The 27562-nt window shown below is 46.3% G+C and overlaps 1 protein-coding gene across 1 annotated transcript in view; it reads left to right on the forward strand.

Annotated features, from left to right (window-relative positions):
* Positions 1–3798: 3798 nt before the first annotated feature.
* The window catches only part of LOC121571029, a 44067-nt gene continuing 20303 nt past the window's right edge, over positions 3799–27562 (forward strand). Inside the window, exon 1 of the mRNA XM_041882258.2 lies at positions 3799–4077. The gene's annotated coding sequence lies outside the window, so the exon portion shown is untranslated. The remainder of the gene's footprint in view (positions 4078–27562) is intronic.

Here is a 27562-nt window from a genome sequence, read left to right on the forward strand (position 1 = left end):
CCCTACATCCTTGTATAGATACCGGCAATCGGAGCCAGTCTGATTGCTTTCAATGTTGAGTGTTCACAAACAACCGCACACCTGCCCTTCTTTGTATATGTTAAAGGCTTTGTCAGGAGGAGCCTGGAATATTGACAAAGGGCAACGACAAGAGTTCTGGGACTCTCAAAACAATACGAGCTGATCCTTTCAAAAGGAGGGGTTCCATTCTTATTCCATGAGGTGAGATACAAGTTGTCAGTTAAGAGGCGGTTACAAGTTGAGCAAATATCAGGTCAAAGAGAGGCCTATAAGTAATAACGACCATAAGTGAAGGGCCCAGCCATTTTGGAATGTCAGAAGTCCCATTTTAGCAGTGTTGTATTTTCTTCTCCACAGTAAACAGTTGGACAGTTACCCAATACAGACCCTGTGAGGAAAGATAACTGCCGTGTTCATTTGGCCTAATTCACCTATGAAGTGAAGCATTCTGGGGGGAAAAGGCATTGCCTGTTGGCGGGTAGATTGTTCTCCGTGTAGGTTGTGCCTTTAAAAATATATATATTGGAGTTTAACCACTGTAATGGTAGACGTCTTGCGCCGTGATAGGTTAGGGAGATTATGGTAGGCCGTGTGTGGTGGGATGCTGCCTCGGCACATCTGGAGCTTTGGGCTGCGGAGACATGGAGGATGGAATTGGAAAACAGCATGAAAGGGCCCACATACATGTAGAGGAAAAGGGCCCACATACGTGTAGAGGAAAAGGGCCCACATACATGTAGAGGAAAAGGGCCCACATACATGTAGAGGAAAAGGGCCCACATACGTGTAGAGGAAAAGGGCCCACATACGTGTAGAGGAAAAGGGCCCACATACGTGTAGAGGAAAAGGGCCCACATACGTGTAGAGGAAAAGGGCCCACATACATGTAGAGGAAAAGGGCCCACATACATGTAGAGGAAAAGGGCCCACATACATGTAGAGGAAAAGGGCCCACATACATGTAGAGGAAAAGGGCCCACGTACATGTAGAGGAAAAGGGCCCACATACCCTCTCTCTTTCTCTCTCTCTCTCTCTCTCTCTCTCTCTGTCTCTCTCTCTCTCTCTCTCTCTCTCTCTCTGTCTCTCTCTCTGTCTCTCTCTCTCTCCCTCTCTCTCTCTCTCTCTCTCTCTCTCTCTCTCTCTCTCTCTCTCTCTCTCTCTCTCTCATTCTAGCCAGGTGACAGTTTTTGTTTTGAGCCAGAGGAAGAGACACCCAAACATGACACTACTGTGGATCAGGTAACAGAGAGAGAGAGAGAGAGAGAGAGAGAGAGAGAGAGAGAGAGAGAGAGAGAGAGAGAGAGAGAGAGGCCACTCCATTCCTCTGTGCCACCGCTGGCCATTTCTTTGAAGCAGCGAGGCCAGAGACTCAACAGCTCACATGTCCTGTTATTGTTGTAGTCATGTCTTGTTAATGTGCCAAGTCGATGCCTGCCCACCATCACTGTCAGGCAGAGTTGGTGTGGAAAAACATCTCAGGTGTCATGAGAAGAAGAAGAAAATCTGATATTCAGTGTTTTTCACCACCTGTGTGGAAACACATACTCTCTCACACACACATCCACATCCACACACCACCAGTACATCCACCACCTAAACTAATCCTTAGTGGCTGTTGTTAACCCTGTTTGTCAGTACAGTTAGAGTAGACTGTATCATGCCTCCAAGGCCAAGATGTATGAAAGTCCTATGGTTTTCTCTATTGGGATAAAAACTACAACTTGGGTGTAGCAGGTGCACACTGACAAAAAAAAAAGTGGATGAACACATAATCGATTTACAGGTAGGCCTGAATGCAGATGTGTGTGTTTTTGTTTGTTTGTAAAAAAATAATAATATCCCCTGTAGATTATCAGTAGCATGGTTTCCATCCAATTGGCGACAGATTTTCATGCAAATATTCTAAAATCTAATAAAGAACATATGCACATTTTCCCACCAGTTGATTCCACCGAATGGATTTGTTGGGGACTTCAGTGCGCGATGACGTAGTGCACACAAAATGTAGACCTACTTTTTCGCTTAAGTTTCCATGTACCGAATAAAAATCTTAAGTTCAATGTGTTTCCGTCTCATTTACAACTCTATGAATAGTTTTGTCACAAAAACTGTTGAGTTGAACAGCAAATGTGCCCACTCTGGTGTTGGCTGGTGCGCTCTAGCCAACAACTCGCAGATACAGTGTGGGTGGGCTGTGCTGGTAGACTAGTCTATATGATGAGGTTTTTATGGATAAGAGCGAGAATATTTGTATTTGTCAAACGGCGGTCAAGCATCGATCATCATGTCACCAGAATCAGACCCTCAATATTTATTGGAAAGGAGCATCAATAACACCTTGCACTTTCACCACCCTGTGAAATTCATCATAGCCTAATTTATTTTTATTTTTATTTCACCTTTATTTAACCAGGTAAGCCAGTTGAGAACAAGTTCTCATTTACAACTGCGACCTGGCCAAGATAAAGCAAAGCAGTGCGATAAAAACAACAACACAGAGTTACATATGGGGTAAAAAAAAACATAAAGTCAAAAAATACAACAGAAAATATATACAGTGATATTTACAGTGTGTGCAAATGTAGCAAGTTATGGAGGTAAGGCAATAAATAGGCTATAGTGCAAAATAATGACAATTAGTATTAACACTGGAATGCTAGATGTGCAAGAGATTATGTGTAAATAGAGATACTGGGGTGCAAAAGAGCAAAATAAATAACAATATAGGGATGAGGTAGTTGGGTGGGCTAATTTCAGATGGGCTGTGTACAGGCGCAGTGATCGGTAAGGTGCTCTGACAACTGATGCTTAAAACTGCATGTTTTCCTGAGAAATAGTGTGAGGACCACATCATAATAACACGCCATTTAGCAGACGCTTTTATCCAAAGCGACTTACAGTCATGCGTGCATACATTTTTATGTATAGTGGTCCCGGGGATCGAACACACTACCCTGGCGTTACAAGCGCCATGCTCTACCAATTGAGCTACAGAGGACCATATCATCGCGTGACTCCCAAGTTTACTTCGATATGACGTGATTGTATCAATATTTGCACATAAAGGCGTTTCCACCAACATTTATCACATCAGTAATTTTACCAACACGAAAAGATCCCACCATGTCGAATGAACAAATTATCTGTCGGCATTTATAAAATTGTACCGAAAGTACCTGTTTCCATCACAGCTGTCATGATTTTTTTTTGGACGTTATGACTTTACTCGCATAGAAACTGTGGATGGAAACGTGGTTAGTGACGAGCATCGTATCAAAAACAGTTGAACGGGTGTATTCATTACGTTTTGCAACGGAAACCGTTTACATTTTATGAACCAAACGTAAGCGAACAAAGCAAACATACTGAAACAGGGAGGGACCTACCTGCATTTGTCCAATAGAAACTCTCGTTTTTGTTGCAAAACGTTTTCTGTTTGAAGTAAACGTTTTGTTTTGCAACAGAGTCGGCGTAATGAATATACCCCTGGTTTAGTGACAAGTGAAAGGAAGTCATATCTAAAGAGGCACTATAGCTCACGTTTTATGATTAATCTAAGGCTATTATAGTATTACTAATACTATCCAAATAGAATATTATCAAAACGTAGTCTATGCCATCCAGCCCTGATTCCACACCCTTTTTCATAAACGGAGCACCAGCGGTTAAACAAGTGAGAGGGCGAGTATTTAGAAGTTTTGTGATCCGGGCGAAGTCACATGATCGCTCATTAAGGCCATGCAAACTAGGCAGCCCAAGTTCAGGCCCTGCTTAGGCTAACATCAGACATTCAAATAGCCGTGCTTTTCCAGAGACATGGGACAAGGCAGTCACGGGGGACTTTTCCTTCGCAGCGACAGACGGCAACAAACACTACAAAGAAAGGCGCTATCATTGTCAAATATGAACAGAAGCTATGTTTCTTTTCGGATGGTTTGAAGTTTTTTTCTTTCGTTGCTTTGCGGAGGACATGTGTTATAAATGAAAACGGAAGTTATCAGTGAATTGTTGATACCTACGGCGAACGGGTGCCACACCTTCATTTAGCGCAACAGGTAAAGGATCTCTACCTCCGCTCTACTTCTTAACAGATAATCAGAGAAGCCTGCCAAGTAGTGTAAGAATACACAAATACGTTATTACACGTTTATAAAGTCACATATTGACAACAACAACTGTAGAGAGTTTTAGTTATTATGACAGGCATATTACTATTATTATGGCTTTTATTTATAAATTCGCACAAAGCAGGTTTGCACATCTGTTGCGGTCGAGTCGGTCATAGGCTTCCCATTCCACTTCCATGATTAAACGTAAATCTTTGAAAAAAATACTTCCGTGAATACAATTTGTAAAAATAAACTTTAGAAAGTGAGATATTAAAAATAAAATGAGTTTTGTTTTAGTAAGTACCGCGCTAAGGCAAGAGATTAAGGGATGTCACAGAATGAAGAATTGAGCATGTATATAATGAAGGCTATTGGTACAAACTAAACAAGTTTGTGTGTGTGTGTGTGTGTGTTTGTGTCTACAGATTGAACGTCATTAACTACTGCATAATGTTAATACTGTTGAATGCCATTCCGTTAGAGACTGGAAAGACAGAGTAGATGGTTGTGTGACATATGGTAAGACTATATCAGATGTAAATATGCAGAGCTCAACCCCAAAAACAATTGGTGAATGGACAGGTATTCTTTCATGTTGGCAATGGCAGTTAATTAAATTAATAAGTTCATAACAGTAATAACGGTTGGCTCTATTCACTACCTAGGGGGTGGGAGGCTCTAAACACAGTTAAAAGCTGTTTGCTTGGCCTTAGGCAAAGTTTGTACTTTCCAATGTGCCTGATGCCTCTTATGTGAACTTAATATCTATCAGCTGTTGCAGGTCTCATCAATTTGGTAAACTGAGCTTTTTTGTGCATGGATCGTTCTGTAGGCTAGGCCTACACCAGCATTGTGTTTTTCAAAGCTAACAAATGAAAGGCTGCTGAACACATACAACTTCCTGGAGAGGTACTCTCCTGCCTGTAGGTTTTAATTCCAACCTTGTTCCTGCAGAGCTACCGTCCTGTAGGTTTTCACTCCAACCCTGTTCCTGGAGAGCTACCCTCCTGTAGGTTTTAACTCCAACCCTGTTCCTGGGGAGATACCCTCCTGTAGGTTTTAACTCCAACCCTGTTCCTGGGGAGCTACCCTCCTGTAGGTTTTAACTCCAACCCTGTTCCTAGGGAGCTACCCTCCTGTAGGTTTTAACTCCAACCCTGTTCCTGGGGAGCTACCCTCCTGTAGGTTTTAACTCCAACCCTGTTCCTGGGGAGCTACCCTCCTGTAGGTTTTAACTCCAACCCTGTTCCTGGGGAGCTACCCTCCTGTAGGTTTTCACTCCAACCCTGTTCCTGGAGAGCTACCCTCCTGTAGGTTTTAACTCCAACCCTGTTCCTGGGGAGCTACCCTCCTGTAGGTTTTAACTCCAACCCTGTTCCTGGAGAGCTACCCTCCTGTAGGTTTTAACTCCAACCCTGTTCCTGGAGAGCTACCGTCCTGTAGGTTTTAACTCAAACCCTGTTCCTGGAGAGCTACCCTCCTGTAGGTTTTAACTCCAACCCTGTTCCTGGAGAGCTACCCTCCTGTAGGTTTTAACTCCAACCCTGTTCCTGGAGAGCTACCCTCCTGTAGGTTTTAACTCCAACCCTGTTCCTGGGGAGCTACCGTCCTGTAGGTTTTAACTCCAACCCTGTTCCTGGGGAGCTACCGTCCTGTAGGTTTTAACTCCAACCCTCCAGTTGTAACTAATTATTAGAATCAGCTGCGCTAGATTAGGGTTGGAGCTAAATTTTACAGCATGGTAGCTCTCCGAGAACAGGGTTGGAGAGCCCTGCTAAAGAGTAACTTCCTGCTCCCTTTGGGTCAGTCCTGAGACCAACAGCAGGTTTGTTGGCGATGTGAGGGTAGTGGGGTGATAAGGTGATGTAGGGGTAGTGGGGTGATAAGGTGATGTAGGGGGTAGTGGGGTGATAAGGAGATGTAGAGGTAGTGGGTGATAAGGTGATGTGGGGGTAGTGGGGTGATAAGGTGATGTAGGGGTATTGGGGTGATAAGGTGATGTAGGGGGTAGTGGGGTGATAAGGTGATTTGGTGTAGTGGGGTGATAAGGTGATGTAGGGGGGTAGTGGGGTGATAAGGTGATGTAGGGGTAGTGGGGTGATAAGGTGATGTAGGGGGTAGTTGGGTGATAAGGTGATGTAGAGGTAGTGGGGTGATAAGGTGATGTAGGGGGTAGTGGGGTGATAAGGTGATGTAGAGGTAGTGTGGTGATAAGATGATGTAGGGGGTAGTGGGGTGATAAGGTGATGTAGGGGGTAGTGGGATGATAAGGTGATGTAGGGGTAGTGGGGTGATAAGGTGATGTAGGGGGTAGTGGGGTGATACGGTGATTTAGGGGTAGTGGGGTGATAAGGTGATGTAGGGGGTAGTGGGGTGATAAGGTGATGTAGAGGTAGTGGGGTGATAAGGTGATGTAGGGGGTAGTGGGGTGATAAGGTGATGTAGGGGTAGTGGGGTGATAAGGTGATGTAGAGGTAGTGGGGTGATAAGGTGATGTAGAGGTAGTGGGGTGATAAGGTGATGTAGGGGTAGTGGGGTGATAAGGTGATGTAGGGGTAGTGGGGTGATAAGGTGATGTAGGGGGTAGTGGGGTGATAAGGTGATGTAGAGGTAGTGGGGTGATAAGGTAATGTAGGGGTAGTGGGGCGATAAGGTGATGTAGGGGTAGTGGGGTGATAAGGTGATGTAGGGGTAGTGGGTGATAAGGTGTTGTAGGGGTAGTGGGGTGATAAGGTGATGTAGAGGTAGTGGGGTGATAAGGTAATGTAGGGGTAGTGGGGTGATAAGGTGATTTAGGGGTAGTGGGGTGATAAGGTTATGTAGGGGGTAGTGGGGTGATAAGGTGATAAGGTGATGTAGGGGTAGTGGGGTGATAAGGTGATGTATGGGTAGTGGGGTGATAAGGTGATAAGGTGATGTAGGGGATAGTGAGGTGATAAGGTGATGTAGGGGTAGTGGGGTGATAAGGTGATGTAGAGGTAGTGGGGTGATAAGGTGATGTAGAGGTAGCGGGGTGATAAGGTGATGTAGGGGTAGTGGGGTGATAAGGTGATGTAGAGGTAGTTGGGTGATAAGGTATGTAGGGGTAGTGGGGTGATAAGGTGATGTAGGGGTAGTGGGGTGATAAGGTGATGTAGGGTAGTGGGGGTGATAAGGTGATGTAGGGGTATTGGGGGTGATAAGTGATGTGGGGGTAGTGGGGTGATAAGGTGATTTAGGGGTAGTGGGGTGATAAGGTGATGTAGGGGGTAGTGGGGTGATAAGGTGATGTAGGGGTAGTGGGGTGATAAGGTGATGTAGGGGGTAGTGGGTGATAAGGTGATGTAGAGGTAGTGGGGTGATAAGGTGATGTAGGGGTAGTGGGGTGATAAGGTGATGTAGAGGTAGTGTGGTGATAAGATGATGTAGGGGGTAGTGGGGTGATAAGGTGATGTAGGGGGTAGTGGGATGATAAGGTGATGTAGGGGTAGTGGGGTGATAAGGTGATGTAGGGGTAGTGGGGTGATACGGTGATTTAGGGGTAGTGGGGTGATAAGGTGATGTAGGGGGTAGTGGGGTGATAAGGTGATGTAGAGGTAGTGGGGGTGATAAGGTGATGTAGGGGGTAGTGGGTGATAAGGTGATGTAGGGGTAGTGGGGTGATAAGGTGATGTAGAGGTATGGGGTGATAAGGTGATGTAGAGGTAGTGGGGTGATAAGGTGATGTAGGGGTAGTGGGGTGATAAGGTGATGTAGGGGTAGTGGGGTGATAAGGTGATGTAGGGGGTAGTGGGGTGATAAGGTGATGTAGAGGTAGTGGGGTGATAAGGTGATGTAGAGGTAGTGGGGTGATAAGGTAATGTAGGGGTAGTGGGGCGATAAGGTGATGTAGGGGTAGTGGGGTGATAAGGTGATGTAGGTATTGGGTGATAAGGTGTTGTGGGGGTAGTGGGGTGATAAGGTGATGTGAGGTAGTGGGGTGATAAGGTAATGTAGAGGGTAGTGGGGTGATAAGGTGATTTAGGGGTAGTGGGGTGATAAGGTTATGTGGGGGTGTGGGGTGATAAGGTGATAAGGTGATGTAGGGGGTAGTGGGGTGATAAGGTGATGTATGGGTAGTGGGGTGATAAGGTGATAAGGTGATGTAGGGGATAGTGAGGTGATAAGGTGATGTAGGGGTAGTGGGGTGATAAGGTGATGTAGAGGTAGTGGGGTGATAAGGTGATGTAGAGGTAGCGGGGTGATAAGGTGATGTAGGGGTAGTGGGGTGATAAGGTGATGTAGAGGTAGTGGGGTGATAAGGTAATGTAGGGGTAGTGGGGTGATAAGGTGATGTAGGGGTAGTGGGGTGATGGTGATGTGGGGTAGTGGGGTGATAAGGTAAGGTGATTTAGGGTTATGGGGTGATAAGGTGATGTGGGGTAGTGGGGTGATAAGGTGTGTGGGGGTAGTTGGGTGATAAGGTGATGTGGGGTAGTGGGGTGATAAGGTGATGTAGGGGTGTGGGGTGATAAGGTGATGTGGGGTAGTGGGGTGATAGGTGATGTGGGGTAGTGGTGTGATAAGGTGATGTAGGGGGTAGTGGGGTGATAAGGTGATGTAGGGGGTAGTGGGGTGATAAGGTGATGTAGGGGGTAGTGGGGTGATACGGTGATTTAGGTAGTGGGGTGATAAGGTGATATAGGGGGTAGTGGGGTGATAAGGTGATGTAGGGGGTAGTGGGGTGATAAGGTGATGTAGAGGTAGTGGGGTGATAAGGTGATGTAGGGGGTAGTGGGGTGATAAGGTGATGTAGAGGTAGTGGGGTGATAAGGTGATGTAGGGGGTAGTGGGGTGATAAGGTGATGTAGGGGTAGTGGGGTGATAAGGTGATGTAGAGGTAGTGGGGGTGATAAGGTGATGTAGAGGTAGTGGGGTGATAAGGTGATGTAGGGGTAGTGGGGTGATAAGGTGATGTAGGGGTAGTGGGGTGATAAGGTGATGTGGGTAGTGGGGTGATAAGGTGATGTAGAGGTGGTAGGGGTGATAAGGTGATGTAGGGTAGTGGGGTGATAAGGTAATGTGGGGGTAGTGGGGTGATAAGGTGATGTGGGGGTAGTGGGGTGATAAGGTGATGTAGAGGTAGTGGGGTGATAAGGTGTTGTAGGGGTAGTGGGGTGATAAGGTGATGTAGAGGTAGTGGGGTGATAAGGTAATGTAGGGGTAGTGGGGTGATAAGGTGATTTAGGGGTAGTGGGGTGATAAGGTTATGTAGGGTAGTGGGGTGATAAGGTGATAAGGTGATGTAGGGGTAGTGGGGTGATAAGGTGATGTATGGGTAGTGGGGTGATATGGGTGGTAAAGTGATGTAGGGGGATAGTGAGGTGATAAGGTGATGTAGGGTAGTGGGGTGATAAGGTGATGTAGGGTAGTGGGGGTGATAGGTGATGTGAGGTAGCGGGGTGATAAGGTGATGTAGGGGTAGTGGGGCTGATAAGGTGATGTAGAGTAGTGGGGTGATAAGGTAATGTAGGGGGTAGTGGGGTGATAAGGTGATGTAGGGGTAGTGGGGTGATAAGGTGATGTAGGGTAGTGGGGTGATAAGGTTATAAGGTGATTTAGGGTTAGTGGGGTGATAAGGTGATGTAGGGGTAGTGGGGTGATAAGGTGATGTAGGGGGTGTGGGGTGATAGGGTGATGTAGGGGGTAGTTGGGTGATAAGGTGATGTAGAGGTAGTGGGGTGATAAGGTGATGTAGGGGGTGGGGTGATAAGGTGATGTAGAGGTAGTGTGGTGATAAGTGATGTAGGGTAGTGGGGTGATAAGGTGATGGGGTAGTGGGGTGATAAGGTGATGTAGGGGTAGTGGGGTGATAAGGTGATGTAGGGAGTAGTGGGGTGATACGGTGATTTAGGGGTGGTGGGGTGATAAGGTGATGTAGGGGGTAGTGGGGTGTTAAGGTGATGTAGAGGTAGTGGGGTGATAAGGTGATGTAGGGGTAGTGGGGTGATAAGGTGATGTAGGGGTAGTGGGGTGATAAGGTGATGTAGAGGGTGTGGGGTGATAAGGTGATGTAGAGTGTGGGGTGATAAGGTGATGTAGGGGGTAGTGGGGTGTAGGTGATGTGGGGTGGTGGGGTGATAAGGTAATGTAGGGGTGAGTGGGGCGATAAGGTGATGTAGGGGTAGTGGGGGTGATAAGGTGATGTAGGGGGTAGTGGTGATAAGGTGTTGTGGGGTAGTGGGGTGATAAGGTGATGTAGAGGTAGTGGGGTGATAAGGTAATGTAGGGGGTAGTGGGGTGATAAGGTGATTTAGGGGTAGTGGGGTGATAGGTTATGTGGGTAGTGGGGTGATAAGGTGATAAGGTGATGTAGGGGTGAGTGGGGTGATAAGGTGATGTATGGGTAGGGGGGTGATAAGGTGATAAGGTGATGTAGGGGATAGTGAGGTGATAAGTGATGTAGGGGTAGTGGGGGTGATAAGGTGATGTAGAGGGAGTGGGGTGATAAGGTGATGTAGGGGTAGCGGGGTGATAAGGTGATGTAGGGGTAGTGGGTGATAAGGTGATGTAGAGGTAGTGGGGTGATAAGGTAATGTAGTGTGGGGTGATAAGTGATGTAGGGGAGTGTGATAAGGTGATGTAGGGTAGTGGGGGATAAGGTGTGTAGGGGTATTGGGGTGATAAGGTGATGTAGGGGGTAGTGGGGTGATAAGGTGATTTAGGGGTAGTGGGGTGATAAGGTGATGTAGGGGTAGTGGGGTGATGGTGTGTGGGGTAGTGGGATGATAAGGTGATGTAGGGGGTAGTAGGGTGATAAGGTGATGTAGAGGTAGTGGGGTGATAAGGTGATGTAAAGGTAGTGGGGTGATAAGGTGATGTAGGGGTAGTGTGGTGATAAGGTGATGTGGGGGTAGTGGGGTGATAAGGTGATGTGGGGTAGTGGGGTGATAAGGTGATGTAGGGTAGTGGGGTGTAAGTGAGGGGGTGATCAGGTGATTTGGGGTAGTGGGGTGAAAGGTGATGTAGGGGGTAGTGGGGTGATAAGGTGATGTAGTAGTGGGGTGATAAGGTGATGTAGGGGGTAGTGGGGTGATAGGTGATGTGGTGTGGGGTGATAAGGTGATGTAGGGTAGTGGTGATAAGGTGATGTAGTGGTGGGGTGATAAGGTGATGTAGGGGTAGTGGGGTGATAAGGTGATGTAGGGTAGTGGGGTGATAGGTGATGTAGGGGGTAGTGGGGTGATGTGATGTAGAGGGAGTGGGGTGATAAGGTGATGTAGGGTAGTGGGGTGATAAGGTAATGTAGGGGTGTGGGGCGATAAGGTGATGTAGGGGTAGTTGGGGTGATAAGGTGATGTAGGGGTAGTGGGGTGATAAGGTGTTGTATGGGTATTGGGGTGATAAGGTGATGTAGAGGTAGTGGGGTGATAAGGTAATGTAGGGTAGTGGGGTGATAAGGTGATTTAGGGGTATGGGGTGATAAGGTTATGAAGGGGTAGTGGGGTGATAGGTGATAAGGTGATGTAGGGGTAGTGGGGTGATAAGGTGATGTATGGGTAGTGGGGTGATGGTGATAAGGTGATGTAGGGGATAGTGAGGTGATAAGGTGATGTAGGGGGTAGTGGGGTGATAAGGTGATGTAGAGGTAGTGGGGTGATAAGGTGATGTAGATAGCGGGGTGATAAGGTGATGTAGGGGTGTGGGGTGATAAGGTGATGTAGAGGTAGTGGGGTGATAAGGTAATGTAGGGGTAGTGGGGTGATAAGGTGATGTAGGGGTAGTGGGGTGATAAGGTGATGTAGGGTAGTGGGGTGATAAGGTTATAAGGTGATTTGGGGTTAGTGGGGTGATAAGGTGATGTAGGGGTAGTGGGGTGATAAGGTGATGTAGGGGGTAGTTGGGTGATAAGGTGATGTAGAGGTAGTGGGGTGATAAGGTGATGTAGGGGTGTGGGGTGATAGGTGATGTAGAGGTAGTGGGGTGATAAGGTGATGTAGGGGGTAGTGGGGTGATAAGGTGATGTGGGGGTAGTGGGGTGTAAGGTGATGTAGGGGGTAGTGGGGTGATAAGGTGATGTAGGGTAGTGGGGTGATACGGTGATTGGGTAGTGGGGTGATAAGGTGATGTGGAGTTGGGGTGATAAGGTGATGGGGTAGTGGGGTGATAGGTGATGTAGAGGTAGTGGGGTGATAAGGTGATGTAGGGGGTAGTGGGGTGATAAGGTGATGTAGAGGTAGTGGGGCGATAAGGTGATGTAGGGGGTAGTGGGGTGATAAGGTGATGTAGGGGGTAGTGGGGTGATAAGGTGATGTAGAGGTAGTGGGGTGATAAGGTGATGTAGAGGTAGTGGGGTGATAAGGTGATGTAGGGGGTAGTGGGGTGATAAGGTGATGTAGGGGTAGTGGGGTGATAAGGTGATGTAGGGGGTAGTGGGGTGATAAGGTGATGTAGAGGTAGTGGGGTGATAAGGTGATGTAGGGTAGTGGGGTGATAAGGTAATGTAGGGGTAGTGGGGTGATAAGGTGATGTAGGGGTAGTGGGGTGATAAGGTGATGTAGAGGTAGTGGGGTGATAAGGTGTTGTAGGGGTAGTGGGGTGATAAGGTGATGTAGAGGTAGTGGGGGTGATAAAGGTAATGTAGGGGTAGTGGGGTGATAAGGTGATTTAGGGGTAGTGGGGTGATAAAGGTTATGTGGGGAGTGGGGGGTGATAAGGTGATAAGGTGATGTAGGGGTAGTGGGGTGATAAGGTGATGTATGGGTAGTGGGGTGATAAGGTGATAAAGTGATGTAGGGGATAGTGAGGTGATAAGGTGATGTAGGGGTAGTGGGGTGATAAGGTGATGTAGAGGTAGTGGGGTGATAAGGTGATGTAGAGGTAGGGGGGTGATAAGGTGATGTAGGGGTAGTGGGGTGATAAGGTGATGTAGAGGTAGTGGGGTGATAAGGTAATGTAGGGGTAGTGGGGGTGATAAGGTGATGTAGGGGTAGTGGGGTGATAAGGTGATGTAGGGTAGTGGGGTGATAAGGTTATAAGGTGATTTAGGGTTAGTGGGGTGATAAGGTGATGTAGGGGTAGTGGGGTGATAAGGTGATGTAGGGGTAGTGGGGTGATAAGCTGATGTAGGGGTAGTGGGGTGATAAGGTGATGTAGAGGTAGTGGGTGATAAGGTGATGTAGGGGTGGTGGGGTGATAAGGTGATGTAGGGGTAGTGGGGTGATAAGGTAATAAGGTGATGTAGAGGTAGTGGGGTGATAAGGTAATAAGGTGATGTAGGGGGTAGTGGGGTGATAAGGTGATGTAGGGGGTAGTGGGGTTGGGTGATAAGAAACATTCTTGAGAGGAGGGAGAGAGGTTTATTTTTAGCTAATGCCCAAGGCAGATTAAAAGGGATGTTTGGGGAATACAAAACCCACACGTACACACACACACGTACACACACAGTTTAAATGACATCACCGCCCAATTTCCGCCATTGTGATTTTGTTTTGCATGATGTTGGCCGTTGGTGACATTTCAGTGACAAGTGAGCTTCACAGTCTGTGTCAGTGGCAAACAGATTACATCATGTTTGAAGAGAGGAAAACATAACACAGCTTTTTACAGGACAAAAATCATTGTGTAGACCAAGTTCAGTATCCTGGAAGTCAAATACTGATGGGTGAGGCTGTTTTGTGTGGTGTGTGGTGTGTAGTTGCTATGGTATTTTAGTCATCATGGCGTATCACCATGACTACAGGCACAGTGGTAACCCAACGGGTCTTGCCTGGCTTATTCAAATGACACAGTACTTTTAATGCTGTGTCATGGGTGTGTTTTATGGCTCACGTGTTGCTGTGAAAAAATTCTGTAGGCTGATTACTTTTGGACTGAGGCGTTATATCTGTGATACGTATTACGATGGCATCACAATCTACTAAACTGAGTTGACTTGATGCTGTAATAATATCATCATCTTCCTTTTGAAGTGCTTTGGTTACGACAGTTGAGACACATCTACGCAAAGCTTGTTGCAAATTATTTCCTGGTGTCGCTAGTATAGGCTTGGTAAGATCTCCGACACGTCTAACTGCCAAAAGGAGAAGCAGAAGAGTGAGGTGATGAGGTGAGAGGAGAGACATGGAGGGACAGAGGAGAGGAGAGGAGAGACAGGGAGGGACAGAGGAGAGGAGATGAGAGGAGAGACAGGGAGGGACAGAGGAGAGGAGAGGAGGTTGGAGGAGATACAGGGAGGGACAGAGGAGAGGAGGTTAGAGGAGATACTGGGAGGGACAGAGGAGAGGAGATGAGGTGAGAGGAGAGGAAAGACAGGGAGGGACAGAGGAGAGGAGATGAGAGGAGAGACAGGGAGGGACAGAGGAGAGGAGATGAGGTTAGAGGAGAGACAGGGAGGGACAGAGGAGAGGAGATGAGGTTAGAGGAGAGACAGGGAGGGACAGAGGAGAGGAGATGAGGTTAGAGGAGAGACAGGGAGGGGCAGAGGAGAGGAGATGAGGTGAGAGGAGAGACAGGGAGGGACAGAGGAGAGGAGATGAGGTGAGAGGAGAGACAGGGAGGGACAGAGGAGAGGAGATGAGGTGAGAGGAGAGGAGAGACAGGGAGGGACAGAGGAGATGAGATGAGGTGAGAGGAGATACAGGGAGGGACAGAGGAGAGGAGATGAGGTGAGAGGAGAGACAGGGAGGGACAGAGGAGAGGAGATGAGGTGAGAGGAGAGGAGAGACAGGGAGGGACAGAGGAGAGGAGATGAGGTTAGAGGAGAGACAGGGAGGGGCAGAGGAGATGAGGTGAGAGGAGAGGAGAGACAGGGAGGGACAGAGGAGAGGAGATGAGAGGAGAGACAGGGAGGGACAGAGGAGAGGAGATGAGGTTATAGGAGAGACAGGGAGGGACAGAGGAGAGGAGATGAGGTGAGAGGAGAGGAGAGACAGGGAGGGACAGAGGAGAGGAGATGAGGTGAGAGGAGAGCAGAGACAGGGAGGGGCAGAGGAGAGGAGATGAGGTGAGAGGAGAGACAGGGAGGGACAGAGGAGATGAGATGAGAGGAGAGACAGGGAGGGACAGAGGAGAGGAGATGAGAGGAGAGACAGGGAGGGACAGAGGAGAGGAGATGAGAGGAAAGACAGGGAGGGACAGAGGAGAGGAGATGAGAGGAGAGACAGGGAGGGACAGAGGATAGGAGATGAGGTTAGAGGAGAGACAGGGAGGGGCAGAGGAGAGGAGATGAGGTGAGAGGAGAGGAGAGACAGGGAGGGACAGAGGAGAGGAGAGGAGAGACAGGGAGGGACAGAGGAGAGGAGATGAGGTTAGAGGAGAGACAGGGAGGGGCAGAGGAGAGGAGAGGAGAGACAGGGAGGGACAGAGGAGAGGAGATGAGAGGAGATACAGGGAGGGAAAGAGGAGAGGAGATGAGGTGAGAGGAGAGGAGAGACAGGGAGGGACAGAGGAGATGAGGTTAGAGGAGAGACAGGGAGGGACAGAGGAGAGGAGATGAGGTGAGAGGAGATACAGGGAGGGGCAGAGGAGGTCAGAGGAGAGGAGAGACAGGGAGGGACAGAGGAGATGAGGTGAGAGGAGATACAGGGAGGGACAGAGGAGAGGAGATGAGGTGAGAGGAGATACATTGAGGGACAGAGGAGAGGAGATGAGGTGAGAGGAGATACATTGAGGGACAGAGGAGAGGAGATGAGGTGAGAGGAGAGGAGAGACAGGGAGGGACAGAGGAGAGGAGATGAGAGGAGAGACAGGGAGGGGCAGAGGAGATGAGGTTAGAGGAGAGACAGGGAGGGGCAGAGGAGAGGAGATGAGGTGAGAGGAGAGACAGGGAGGGGCAGAGGAGAGGAGATGAGGTGAGAGGAGAGGAGAGACAGGGAGGGACAGAGGAGAGGAGATGAGGTGAGAGGAGAGGAGAGACAGGGAGGGACAGAGGAGAGGAGATGAGGTGAGAGGAGAGGAGAGACAGGGAGGGGCAGAGGAGAGGAGATGAGGTGAGAGGAGAGACAGGGAGGGGCAGAGGAGATGAGATGAGTGGAAAGACAGGGAGGGACAGAGGAGAGGAGGTTAGAGGAGATACAGGGAGGGGCAGAGGAGAGGAGAGGAGGTGAGAGGAGAGGAGAGACAGGGAGGGACAGAGGAGAGGAGGTTAGAGGAGAGACAGGGAGGGACAGAGGAGAGGAGATGAGGTGAGAGGAGAGAGAGACAGGAGGGACAGAGGAGAGAGAGGAGGTTGGAGGAGATACAGGGAGGGACAGAGGAGAGGAGGTTAGAGGAGATACTGGGAGGGACAGAGGAGAGGAGATGAGGTGAGAGGAGAGACAGGGAGGGGCAGAGGAGAGGAGATGAGGTGAGAGGAGAGGAGAGACAGGGAGGGACAGAGGAGAGGAGAGGAGGTTGGAGGAGATACAGGGAGGGACAGAGGAGAGGAGGTTAGAGGAGATACTGGGAGGGACAGAGGAGGGAGATGAGGTGAGAGGAGAGACAGGGAGGGCAGAGGAGAGGAGATGAGTGAGAGGAGAGGAGAGACAGGGAGGGACAGAGGAGAGGAGATGAGGAGAGGACAGGGAGGGACAGAGGAGAGGAGATGAGGTTAGAGGAGAGACAGGGAGGGACAGAGGGAGAGGAGATGAGGTTAGAGGAGAGACAGGAGGGACAGAGAGGAGGAGATGAGGTTAGAGGAGAGACAGGGAGGGGCAGAGGAGAGGAGATGAGGTGAGAGGAGAGACAGGGAGGGACAGAGGAGAGGAGATGAGGTGAGAGGAGAGGAGAGACAGGGAGGGACAGAGGAGATGAGATGAGGTGAGAGGAGATACAGGGAGGGACAGAGGAGAGGAGATTAGGTGAGAGGAGAGACAGGGAGGGACAGAGGAGAGGAGATGAGGTGAGAGGAGAGGAGAGACAGGGAGGGACAGAGGAGAGGAGATGAGGTTAGAGGAGAGACAGGGAGGGGCAGAGGAGATGAGGTGAGAGGAGAGGAGAGACAGGGAGGGACAGAGGAGATGAGATGAGAGGAGAGACAGGGAGGGACAGAGGAGAGGAGATGAGGTTATAGGAGAGACAGGGAGGGACAGAGGAGAGGAGATGAGGTGAGAGGAGAGGAGAGACAGGGAGGGACAGAGGAGAGGAGATGAGGTGAGAGGAGAGGAGAGACAGGGAGGGGCAGAGGAGAGGAGATGAGGTGAGAGGAGAGACAGGGAGGGACAGAGGAGATGAGATGAGAGGAGAGACAGGGAGGGACAGAGGAGAGGAGATGAGAGGAGAGACAGGGAGGGACAGAGGAGAGGAGATGAGAGGAAAGACAGGGAGGGACAGAGGAGAGGAGATGAGAGGAGAGACAGGGAGGGACAGATGAGAGGAGATGAGAGGAGAGACAGGGAGGGACAGAGGATAGGAGATGAGGTTAGAGGAGAGACAGGGAGGGGCAGAGGAGAGGAGATGAGGTGAGAGGAGAGGAGAGACAGGGAGGGACAGAGGAGAGGAGAGGAGAGGAGAGACAGGGAGGGACAGAGGAGAGGAGATGAGGTTAGAGGAGAGACAGGAGAGGGGGCAGAGAGAGAGAGATGAGGTGAGAGAGAGGAGAGAAGGGAGGGACAGAGGAGATGAGGTTAGAGAGAGACAGGGAGGGACAGAGGAGAGAGATGAGGTGAGAGGAGATACAGGGAGGGCAGAGGAGGTCAGAGGAGAGGGAGAGACAGGAGGACAGAGGAGATGAGTTGAGAGGAGATACAGGGAGGGACAGAGGAGAGGAGATGAGGTGAGAGGAGATACATTGAGGGACAGAGGAGAGGGAGATGAGGGTGAGAGGGAGATACATTGAGGGACAGAGGAGAGGAGATGAGGTGAGAGGAGAGGAGAGACAGGAGGGACAGAGAGAGAGAGATGAGAGGAGAGACAGGGAGGGGCAGAGGAGATGAGGTTAGAGGAGAGACAGGGAGGGCAGAGGAGAGGAGATGAGGTGAGAGGAGAGACAGGAGGGCAGAGGAGAGGAGATGAGGTGAGAGGAGAGGAGAGACAGGGAGGACAGAGGAGAGGAGATGAGGTGAGAGGAGAGAGAGACAGGGAGGGACAGAGGAGAGGAGATGAGGTGAGAGGAGAGGAGAGACAGGGAGGGGCAGAGGAGAGGAGGTTAGAGGAGATACAGGGAGGGGCAGAGGAGAGGAGAGGAGGTGAGAGGAGAGGAGAGACAGGGAGGGACAGAGGAGAGGAGATGAGGTGAGAGGAGAGACAGGGAGGGGCAGAGGAGAGGAGATGAGGTGAGAGGAGATACAGGGAGGGACAGAGGAGAGGAGATGAGGTGAGAGGAGAGGAGAGACAGGGAGGGGCAGAGGAGAGGAGGTGAGAGGAGAGGCAGGGAGGGACAGAGGATAGGAGATGAGGTGAGAGGAGATACAGGGAGGGACAGAGGAGAGGAGATGAGGTGAGAGGAGATACAGGGAGGGACAGAGGAGAGGAGATGAGGTGAGAGGAGATACAGGGAGGGACAGAGGAGAGGAGATGAGAGGAGAGACAGGGAGGGACAGAGGAGATGAGGTTAGAGGAGAGACAGGGAGGGACATAGGAGAGGAGATGAGGTGAGAGGAGATACAGGGAGGGACAGAGGAGATGAGGTTAGAGGAGAGACAGGGAGGGACAGAGGAGAGGAGATGAGATGAGAGGAGAGACAGGGAGGGACAGAGGAGATGAGGTTAGAGGAGAGACAGGGAGGGACAGAGGAGAGGAGATGAGGTGAGAGGAGAGATAGGGAGGGGCAGAGGAGAGGAGATGAGATGAGAGGAGAGACAGGGAGGGACAGAGGAGATGAGGTTAGAGGAGAGACAGGGAGGGACAGAGGAGAGGAGATGAGGTGAGAGGAGATACAGGGAGGGACAGAGGAGATGAGGTGAGAGGATAGACACAGACAGAAAAACAAAGAGAGGAGAGAAAGAGGTAAGACAAGTTAGTCCACTTCTCCCATCAACACCACCACACCCTCATGTCACCCATATGAACCCCATCTCCCTACTCAGTGTCCACAGCCCCCCAGTTCCCTACTTGGTCGATTGCTTTGATAGCATGTCAAATCTATGTATATAAATTATATGAATGTATAGTTCACCTCTCTGTTTTCTTTTATTCTGTAATAGGGTATATTGTAGTCATGTCTTCAAGGTAATCAAATCAACGTTTATTTACGATCAAGCGTGTAAGCTACACAATACAAGGAAATGCCTACTAGCAATACAGCTCTCCTCACAAACTGTGCAATGATATTACGCTAAATATATTTGTATTTACATTAGGCTGTAGCCTACTGATAGCTATACCACATAGTCGTAGGCTATAGGCCTACTGCAAATTATTGTTGTTTGTTCCTGTACTGGCCGAACGGCAGACCTATCCTTCAGCTATCCTTCAGCACCACAAGTTGGTTCAACTTTTTTAACATCATTGCACGGTCCTGGCGCTTTCCTTTCAGCACCACGAAGGGGCGCTCCGATCACTTAAAATTACATCTCATCAAGATCTGTCGCCTAATAGTCCTACTCATCAGTTATCATTATTATTATCATTATTATTATTATTATTATTATTATTATTATTATTATTATTACTAATAGAAGATTAGCACTTCTCACAATGGTGCTGGTTTAGTCAGATCAAATCTGAATCAATGTCTGGCAAGATCACATAATGGTTCATTTTCATTTTACGTAACAGAACGGATTATAATAGCATAGCATAGTAGGCATACAACGTCACTGTTGCACCAAAAACACCTCCTCGTTTCCAATGACATTTTAGGATGGTTAGCCGAAGCTAAATAGTCACATTGTATTTTCTCATGCGCCAAACCTCAACAGAGCCACTAGGCAGGATGTATGCTTTGATTGAAAAGCGAATAGTTTCTTAACACCGTCTGTATATAATTCTCACACGAAACAATAATTGAACAAGATCTAAATGCATATTCCCCATGAAACTGATTGAGATCAATCAAATGATTGGCACGGAGATTCAGTTTGGACATTTCACCAGTAAAACGTGAAGAAATAATCATTGACGATTGACGGTGATGATGAACCCTATTTTGAAATTAGGTACCCTATACCCTATGCCTGTTCATTATACTGTAAATACACAGGCAATGAAAGGTCATCAAGCTATCCACAAAGTACATAACTACAGTGTGTGTGAGTTTGCTTTGCCTGCAGTATTTCTGTGGGACAGGTTGGTATCTCTAGATAGGTATGAGACGCCACACTCATGTTTCATCTGAAGATCTTAGTTCAATGCTTTTGGTCTGAAACACTAGCTGTTGGCAGGGTTGCAGGCAGTCTAGCGGTTAGAGCGTTGGGCCAGTAACCGAAAGGTCGCTGGTTTGAATACTCGAGCCGTCGAGGTGAAAAATCGATTGATGTGCCCTTGAGCAAGGCACTTAACCCTAATTTGCTCCAGGGGCACCGTACTACTATGGCTGACCCTGTAAAACAACACATTTCACTGCACCTATCTGGTGTATTTGACAATAAAACATATATTATTTCAGGCCATACGTGAAGCCTATATTCAGGAAAGTAAAAAAAATCTTACCCTTGCCTTTGCCGAAATGGATCTGACTGCCAAAGCGATGGCATCCCCCCGATTTCATTCCAATCACATTTAGGGAACAATCTGCAGCAATTCAACTTTTTATTACCTACTTTTTCAAGATGGAATGTTTCAATTTCCTCCTACGGAAAACAACTAGGAGATGCCTTTTCCAAAGGTGATAGCCCCTCTTATCTCCTCAGATCGTAAGAAACAGTCGCAGGCAATATAAAATGCTATTACCACCGATGAACAATGACCAATATTGGAATCAATGATAGTCGTCTGACACACATATTGAATTCTCGTGCTCACTATGCACCTGGAAGTTCTCCAAGGGAGAGCGATGATTGGTCATTTTGGTGTTGTGGTGCATCTCTGAGCCTGACGTTATTGATGACAAGAGTATTGGTGTAATATTTGATTGACAGTAGTTTATGTTACTCCTCCCCTCCTCCTTCTGGTCTACCTGGCATACTACTGTCTGTCTGTCTGTCTGTCTGTCTGTCATTATCGTTAAGGGCCGGGATTCAATCCGATCGCACTTTGTCCGCAGTGCCACGCTTTAAAGGCAATGTTCCCGCGTTTGCAGTAAACGCTGCATAAATCGTCTCAAACAGAAATTACCTTTAATTGGTGCATTGAACAGTTTTTGCTGATAGTATTATTTCCCTTTCGATATCAGACTGTATTACAGTAGTTACCATCTCTGACCATGTCATAATGTCATAGTGTCATAGTGTCATAGTGTTATAGTGTCATAGTGTCATAATGTCATAGTGTCATAGTGTTATAGTGTCATAATGTTATAGCGTCATAGTGTCATAGTGTCATAGTGTCATAGTGTCATAGTGTTATAGTGTCATAGTGTCATAGTGTTATAGTGTTATAGTGTTATAGTGTCATAGTGTTATAGTGTTATAATGTTATAGTGTCATAGTGTCATAGTGTCATAGTGTCATAATGTCATAGTGTCATAGTGTCATAGTGTCATAGTGTTATAGTGTTATATATAGTGTTATAGTGTTATAGTGTCATAGTGTCATAGTGTCATAGTGTTATAGTGTCATAGTGTCATAGTGTTATAATGTCATAGTGTCATAGTGTCATAGTGTTATAGTGTTATAGTGTTATAGTGTCATAGTGTCATAGTGTCATAGTGTCATAATGTCATAGTGTCATAGTGTCATAATGTCATAGTGTCATAGTGTCATAGTGTCATAATGTCATAGTGTTATAATGTCATAGTGTCATAGTGTTATAGTGTCATAGTGTCATAGTGTCATAGTGTCATAGTGTCATAGTGTCATAATGTCATAGTGTCATAGTGTCATAGTGTTATAGTGTCATAGTGTCATAATGTCATAGTGTCATAGTGTTATAGTGTCATAGTGTTATAATGTCATAGTGTCATAGTGTTATAGTGTCATAGTGTTATAGTGTTGTGTCATAGTGTTATAGTGTCATAGTGTTATAGTGTCATAGTGTCATAGTGTTATAGTGTCATAGTGTTATAGTGTCATAGTGTTATAGTGTTATAGTGTCATAGTGTCATAGTGTTATAGTGTCATAGTGTTATAGTGTTATAGTGTCATAGTGTTATAGTGTCATAGTGTCATAGTGTTATAGTGTCATAGTGTCATAGTGTTATAGTGTTATAGTGTCATAGTGTCATAGTGTCATAGTGTCATAGTGTCATAGTGTTATAGTGTCATAGTTTATAGTGTCATAGTGTCATAGTGTTATAGTGTCATAGTGTTATAGTGTTGTGTCATAGTGTTATAGTGTCATAGTGTTATAGTGTCATAGTGTCATAGTGTTATAGTGTCATAGTGTTATAGTGTCATAGTGTTATAGTGTCATAGTGTCATAATGTCATAGTGTTATAGTGTCATAGTGTTATAGTGTTATAGTGTTGTGTCATAGTGTTATAGTGTCATAGTGTTATAGTGTCATAGTGTCATAGTGTTATAGTGTCATAGTGTTATAGTGTCATAGTGTTATAGTGTCATAGTGTTATAGTGTCATAGTGTCATAGTGTTATAGTGTCATAGTGTTATAGTGTCATAGTGTTATAGTGTTATAGTGTCATAGTGTCATAGTGTTATATCAATCAATCAATCAATCAATTTTATTTTATATAGCCCTTCTTACATCAGCTAATATCTCGAAGTGCTGTACAGAAACCCAGCCTAAAACCCCAAACAGCTAATAATGCAGGTGTAGAAGCACGGTGGCTAGGAAAAACTCCCTAGAAAGGCAAAACCTAGGAAGAAACCTAGAGAGGAACCAGGCTATGAGGGTGGCCAGTCCTCTTCTGGCTGTGCCGGGGTGGAGATTATAACAGAACCATGCCAAGATGTTCAAAAATGTTCATAAGTGACAAGCATGGTCAAATAATAATCAGGAATAAATCTCAGTTGGCTTTTTCATAGCCGATCATTAGAGTTTAAAACAGCAGGTCTGGGACAGGTAGGGGTTCCATAACCGCAGGCAGAACAGTTTAAACTGGAATAGCAGCAAGGCCAGGCGGACTGGGGACAGCAAGGAGTCACCACGGCCGGTAGTCCCGGCAGTATGGTCCTAGGGCTCAGGTCTCTCAGTTGGCTTTTCATAGCCGATCATTTAGAGTTGAAAACAGCAGGTCTGGGACAGGTAGGGGTTTCGTGAGCCGTAGGCAGAACAGTTGAAACTGGAATAGCAGCAAGGCCAGGCGGACTGGGGACAGCAAGGTGTCATCATGCCCGGTAGTCCTGGACGTATGGTCCTAGGGCTCAGGTTCTCAGAGAGAAAGAGAGAAACGAGAGAATTAGAGAGAGCATACTTAAATTCACACAGGACACTGGATAAGACAGGAGAAGTACTCCAGGTATAACCAACTAACCCCAGCCCCCGACACATAAACTACTGCAGCATAAATACTGGAGGCTGAGACAGGAGCGGTCCGGAGACACTGTGGCCCCATCCGAAGAAACCCCGGACAGGGCCAAACAGGAAGGATATAACCCCACCCACTCCCGCCAAAGCATAGTGTCATAGTGTTATAGTGTTATAGTGTCATAGTGTCATAGTGTCATAGTGTTATAGTGTCATAGTGTCATAGTGTTATAGTGTTATAGTGTCATAGTGTTATAGTGTCATAGTGTCATAGTGTCATAGTGTCATAGTGTCATAGTGTCATAGTGTTATAGTGTCATAGTGTCATAGTGTTATAGTGTTATAGTGTCATAGTGTTATAGTGTTATAGTGTCATAGTGTCATAGTGTTATAGTGTCATAGTGTTATAGTGTCATAGTGTCATAGTGTTATAGTGTCATAGTGTCATAGTGTTATAGTGTTATAGTGTCATAGTGTCATAGTGTCATAGTGTCATAGTGTCATAGTGTTATAGTGTCATAGTTTATAGTGTCATAGTGTCATAGTGTTATAGTGTCATAGTGTTATAGTGTTGTGTCATAGTGTTATAGTGTCATAGTGTTATAGTGTCATAGTGTCATAGTGTTATAGTGTCATAGTGTTATAGTGTCATAGTGTTATAGTGTCATAGTGTCATAGTGTTATAGTGTCATAGTGTTATAGTGTCATAGTGTTATAGTGTTGTGTCATAGTGTTATAGTGTCATAGTGTTATAGTGTCATAGTGTTATAGTGTCATAGTGTTATAGTGTCATAGTGTTATAGTGTCATAGTGTCATAGTGTTATAGTGTCATAGTGTTATAGTGTCATAGTGTTATAGTGTCATAGTGTCATAGTGTTATAGTGTTATAGTGTCATAGTGTCATAGTGTTATAGTGTCATAGTGTCATAGTGTCATAGTGTTATAGTGTCATAGTGTTATAGTGTCATAGTGTTATAGTGTCATAGTGTCATAGTGTTATAGTGTCATAGTGTTATAGTGTTGTGTCATAGTGTTATAGTGTCATAGTGTTATAGTGTCATAGTGTCATAGTGTTATAGTGTCATAGTGTTATAGTGTCATAGTGTTATAGTGTCATAGTGTCATAGTGTTATAGTGTCATAGTGTTATAGTGTCATAGTGTTATAGTGTTATAGTGTCATAGTGTTATAGTGTTGTGTCATAGTGTTATAGTGTCATAGTGTTATAGTGTCATAGTGTCATAGTGTTATAGTGTCATAGTGTTATAGTGTCATAGTGTTATAGTGTCATAGTGTCATAGTGTTATAGTGTCATAGTGTTATAGTGTCATAGTGTTATAGTGTCATAGTGTCATAGTGTTATAGTGTTATAGTGTCATAGTGTCATAGTGTTATAGTGTCATAGTGTCATAGTGTCATAGTGTTATAGTGTCATAGTGTTATAGTGTCATAGTGTTATAGTGTCATAGTGTCATAGTGTTATAGTGTTATAGTGTCATAGTGTCATAGTGTCATAGTGTCATAGTGTTATAGTGTCATAGTGTCATAGTGTCATAGTGTCATAGTGTTATAGTGTCATAGTGTCATAGTGTTATAGTGTTATAGTGTCATAGTGTCATAGTGTTATAGTGTCATAGTGTCATAGTGTTATAGTGTCATAGTGTTATAGTGTCATAGTGTTATAGTGTCATAGTGTTATAGTGTCATAGTTTATAGTGTCATAATGTCATAGTGTTATAGTGTCATAGTGTCATAATGTCATATTGTCATAGTTTATAGTGTTATTGTGTCATAGTGTCATAGTGTCATAGTGTTATATAGCTTGAATCACAAAACCAGCTGTACTGTGGCCCTCAAGGTCTGGAGTTGAGTACTATAGCCTAGCTATAGTCAACCTCAGGTAACAGAAGTAACTCAAACCTACTCACAACCAGAGACCTGAAGTTCAAGCAGGTATTTTCTTCTTTCAACAATTAGTGTGTATGCTTGGGTGTGGTCCAGGTCCTATACATGCTGATACTGTTTGTTTAACAGGACGGTTCAGTGAACTTATTTTTTTTCAAGGGCTCTCTCTTGCTCAGCATCATCTTAGTTAGCCCATGGCAGACCTGGGTTTAAATACTATTTGAAAACATTCTAAATGCTTTTGCCTGCCTGGACTGCCAGATGGGTTGAGATTTGCGCTTTTGGAAGTGTTCTATTGGCACCATTAAGCCTGGCAAGTTCAATCAAGCACAGATATAAATGATTTGAAATGTTTTTGAATATTATTTGAACCCAGGTCTGCTTTCTCGCTTATTGGAGCATCTTAGTTAGCCCAAGGCTTAGACCTGACCAACACTAATGTTCTGTTCTGTCATCTCTGCCTCGGTTATCAAAGGCAGACTGTGGAATGTGTGTGTCTCAGCCGACCCAAGGCAGAATGTTCTAGCCTGAAGACTGCTGGTTCTACTGGTGTGACCTGGTGTCACGTTGTCAGTTCTTAGTCGATGGAAACCGTTTTTTTGCCCTGCAAATATCCCCCATCCCTATCTGATTTCAGTAATTTTAGCAATGTGCCTCTGGCGAAACACACCACTGAACATGATAAAGTAATTCAGAACATAATAAATGTTGCTTTTGTGTACATAATTCGCGCAAAGCCTCATGATTATATGTTTATGGTACACCTAAAATGTATTTAATTTGACCTTGGCAGTTCTAGGAGGGTTTAATCACAGAATTGTGTTGTTTATACCCATAGCTAAATCACATGGGGCTAATGGCTCCTTTTCTTCCAAAGCCCAGAGCAAGGTTGTTTATTTTCCTGCACTGACTTCACAGAAAATGGATGTTAAAACTAATTCCTGGTAGAGATTCCCCATACACTCATCTCCAATGTGTTTTCAGAACACTAAATATCCAGGAGACATGCAGAAGGATGATCAAGATAATGCTCCTTCCCGACAACCCAACAGGTGTCATTGAGGGGATTGGCTGAATCTGTGCACTAATGAGCCAATCGAAGCCATTAGCTAAGTGATAGACCCAGTTCCTGGCATTTGACTGGCTCTCTCTATCAAACGGTCCATAGCCCTTTGAAACGTGCTGTGCCCCTGACCTATCAGTACTGGGTCATGTTCAGTGGAGACATCATAGGAAAACATTTTTGTGAGGAACAATGTGGAACGATGTTTTTGAGAGGAAAAAAAGTAGTTGTCTTTATATGTTTAATCGTATCTTATTTCACGGTAATGTTATGTCATAATACTATCTGTAAGCACCAAATAGTCTCTCAGGAAGAAAAACGGTCGGTGCCTTTAAGATGTACAAGGGTCATTCGATTTCTCTTGTGGCTACACTTTCTTCTGTTTCTCCGTAAAGACCAAAGCTGGAGGAGAAGAGATTTGTTATGTTTCTCAGTGAAGACCAAAGCTGGAAGTGAAAGACACTGTGTCCTTGCTTCTCTCTTTCTTTCACTAGCAGACAGACCCATTTGAGACTCGTCGATTAATTATTTACTCAGGCAAATAAATGATAAAGCCTAGGGAAACGCACACACATAGCCAGGGGGGAAAAAAGGTCACCCCATCCTGTACACACACACAAACACACGCACACACACACACAGACACACACACACACTCACACACTCACTCACTCACTCACGCACACACGCACGCACGGACACACACACTCAGACACTCACACATTCTCACGCACACACGCACACACAAGCACACACACACTCTTTCTTTACCACACACACACACACATTCAGTGAGAAATAGTGATGGATGACAGAAACCCTGTATCATCTCTGAACACAAGGAGTCACCATGGATACAGCTCAGGAGTCACCATGGATACAGCTCAGGAGTCACCATGGATACAGCTCAGGAGTCACCATGGATACAGCTCAGGAGTCACCATGGATACACCTCAGGAGTCACCATGAATACACCTCAGGAGTCACCATGGATACACCTCAGGAGTCACCATGGATACAGCTCAGGAGTCACCATGTATACAGCTCAGGAGTCACCATGGA

The sequence above is a fragment of the Coregonus clupeaformis genome, chromosome 35 (genome assembly GCF_020615455.1).
Source record: "Coregonus clupeaformis isolate EN_2021a chromosome 35, ASM2061545v1, whole genome shotgun sequence".
NCBI classification, from domain to species: Eukaryota; Metazoa; Chordata; class Actinopteri; order Salmoniformes; family Salmonidae; genus Coregonus; species Coregonus clupeaformis.